Raw genomic sequence first — 3,615 nt, forward strand, 5'->3', positions numbered from 1 at the left:
ATTTGTCTCTGACGCAACAACTTATGCGAGCTTGCGTTAAGTAAGAGGGTTAGTTGGGAGTTGGGAGTAAGTTGGGCGTAAGGCCCAGTGCTGCCCGTGTCCTCAGGGCAGTAATTCATTGCGCGCATTGCACTAATAAGATTATCTTGAATTTGTTGTTTAGCGCGTATGCATTGCTTATACTCACGCTGATCCTCCAATGATGACAGTGTAAGGTAAAGCCTAATGAATTAGCATCTTCATAACAAGAATCTGTCTTTCTTCCTCTATAATGGCGCAGCATTCATTCGCAGGCAAGCAGGGGAAAGCAGGAAAAGGGGGACTAGACGGCACCGGCAGTAAGTGGCCATCATGCAGGTGCATACACTGACATTATGCCTTGTCATTTTACATTCCAAGGTCACGAGCAGGAGAATCGCAAGGATTAGGACAAGCGCAAGGATGGTGGTAAGGATATGAACAAGAGTCGGGCTCAAACGGGACGTGGCATGCCACGTAGCGGCCGTTCGGAGGTATGAAGCCTCTGGTTGCAAGACCATGGCTATTAACAAAATGCTTTTTATTGCCTTATTTCGAGGCACGTTATGCCGGTGTCACACCTACAGCCGTCATTGTACGTAACATGCTCACAACTATGTGTTCCTGCCTAAACAATGATTTGTTGTGATCCTTTCATATGCAGATATATGTCGTCGTTCGTGAAGATGACATCAGCGGAGGCGAGGATTGAGCGCTTTAATAAGAAGACAATAGTGGCTGTATTGTGGTACATTTACATGCGCTTAACATTTGTGTGTCCATTTTTTCTGACGTTAGACTGTTGGACCCTTTTCCATGGTAAGAGTTGCTGGCTGAGTTGCATCGGTCATGTTAGGATTTGCTATGAATGCGTACCTGTCATTCAGGGATAGTTCAAATGTATGAAGAAAGCAGTGAGTGCTGTGGTTCACAGCTGTGAACCTGCAGGTCATGTGCAACGGCGGTGCACTTTGCACATTGTACAGCTCGTGTACTGCTATTGTAAAGCTTTTGTATTGCACGGTTGGCCGTACAGTTCGCAGTCCCGCACGCAAGTCGCAGTCACTCGCGTAAATTCAAATGGTAGCACATGCATTCGCAGGATTCGCAGTCGCGTATGCCATTCACAATCCCTTGCGTTTGGCGATACGCTCGCGTTAAAAGTCACCTGGTCGCGTTTAGGGTCGCGTAAAACTCGCGAATTCATTCGCCACATTCGCATGTGCATACGCATTCGCACCATTCGCATGCGTATGCGTTACACCTATAGCTGAGCTAACGCTCGCGTTAAAAGTCACCTGGTCGCGTTTAGGGTCGCGTAAAACTCGCGAATTCATTCGCCACATTCGCATGTGCATACGCATTCGCACCATTCGCATGCGTATGCGTTACACCTATAGCTAAGCTAACACTCGCGTTAAAAGTCACCTGGTCGCGTTTAGGGTCGCGTAAAACTCGCGATATCATTCGCCACATTCGCATATGCATACACATTCGCACCAGTCGCATGCGTATGCGTTACACCTATAGCTAAGCTAACGCTCGCGTTAAAAGTCACCTGGTCGCGTTTAGGGTCGCGTAAAACTCGCGATATCATTCGCCACATTCGCATATGCATACGCATTCGCACCAGTCGCAGTCGTCCCTTTGCGAATAAGACGCATAGCAGCCTTACGACCAATAGACTCAGGGGTGGCGTGCGCACACATGGCCGCAGCCGCAAAATTAACAAGGGGCGCCGACGAGGCAGCACCACTGTCACCTGAGTCATTAGAAGACGCGCGCCAAGGAATCGAGTATCGAACAGTACCTTTTGACAAACGCAAAATATTGTTCTGAAAATCCAGGGATGCAGAGTGCTTATGCAAAGTATCGGACCCCAGAATAAAAGGAGCAGCATCAGTCAAGGACGGCAAAACGTATGGCGAGACGGTTAGGTACAAAGACCCGACTGCCACGCGAAACGACACCTGACCCACGATAGCTTGCCTACCTCCGTCAGCGAGCGAAACGTGGGTCCTGTCAGAAGAGCGGACCGGGAGGTGTAGCCGTTGGACAAGGGACTCACTAATAAAGTCGTGAGTAGCGCCTGTGTCCACCAATGCCGAAAACGTTTGGCCACCAGTCCGCAGAGACACCAGAGGCAAAGCAACTCGTGTGTCCACAGAACCGGAGGCAACTGCGCAAAGAGAGGAAGCAAGGGCTCCCGGGCAACAGAGAGACAAGGTAAAGGTGCATCGTACTACAACTCAGCAGGATACGGAATACCAGGAAGCTCTACTGTTTTACCCTCAAGCGAAAGGCCGTTGAAAAGGATGGACTTCGCAGGAAACGTAAGTACTCGGCGCATACCTGATAGCAACGTTGAAGCCCGCCGAGCGACATGCGAAGGTAGCAAAATGCCGGCCGCGGTATCAGGACGGCGGTGCTTGCATGCAAGGTAGTGCCGAAGCGAAACGCGCAATTGATTGAGGGATGCAGGGACAAAAAGCACAGTATGACCACCAACATCGACCGAGCAGAGAGAGCGACCACGAGGAACCGTTATGTTACATTCCGAGTCAAAGCCCGGTTTGACAGCAACAGCGTCAAAAGAAAAACGGCGTCCAACGGCACTCTCAAACTCTGCCAACGAAGCAGGTCTAACCGCGCGGACCAAAGAACGAATCCCGGCAAAAGGAAACTCAGGGTAGTATCCCTCAATACCGCCCTGAGCAAGTTCCTAATACAGCCCCGCTTCACGCAACCTTTTGAGAGCAGGGCAGTCATCGTAGAGGTGGTCGGGACTAACCGCCTCGCAACAAAAACAGATGGCCTTCCCGCCCGCGCATCGTCGGAGAATCCCCACCTCCCCGTGCGTCAACCTACGGCCAAACTGGTTGACCCACTTGGTCAACTCGCAAGCTTTGGTCAACGGAATGACGGGCTCTCCGGCGGCGGATTCGTTAGGGCGGTCAGTGCCGCGCACCCTGTCAACGCGCCCACCACGCGGACCCGTTCTGCCCCCTCGACTACTTCGCCCAGGAACGCTCCCACGTCCCGGCTGCCGGGAGGTCCCTGCAACGGCCGCGGCTAGCCGAGGGCCGGAATCCACGCGCGCCCTCTTGAACGGGGGCTGGTCTCCGTCGAATTCCTGCAAAGCAACGGAATTCGAACGAAGAGCAGAACGAACTTTTCGTTCAGACAGGGCGCGAACTTCCTGGCCCAAGGCATGCTGTACCAGGGCGTCGTAAGAGGCAAACGGCTTTCCATAGACGTCTGTGGCGCAATGGGGCTGAAGGGAAGAAGAAAGGCCTTCGAAAAACCAAAACATACGCTCACTAGGAGTGATCGTGGGTATGTCTTGGAAGACGGCCTCAAGACGCGAGAGGTAAGCTGGTACACTTTCACCAGCACGCATCGCAAAAGATTTGTCAGAGAGCCTACGTCGTGCTTCTTGTTCTACAGAGATAACTTGAGGAGCAAAACGCGTACGCAGGTTATCCAGAACAAGCTGAGCAGTGAGTTCGCGCTGCGATAGGGACCACTCATCATACCACGTTTGTGCAGCACCACGGAGCGCTTGCGACAAAAACAGGCAGCAAGACCGAGGGTCCC

Source organism: Volvox carteri, assembly GCF_000143455.1.
Source record: "Volvox carteri f. nagariensis unplaced genomic scaffold VOLCAscaffold_11, whole genome shotgun sequence".
In the NCBI taxonomy this organism is placed as follows: domain Eukaryota; kingdom Viridiplantae; phylum Chlorophyta; class Chlorophyceae; order Chlamydomonadales; family Volvocaceae; genus Volvox; species Volvox carteri.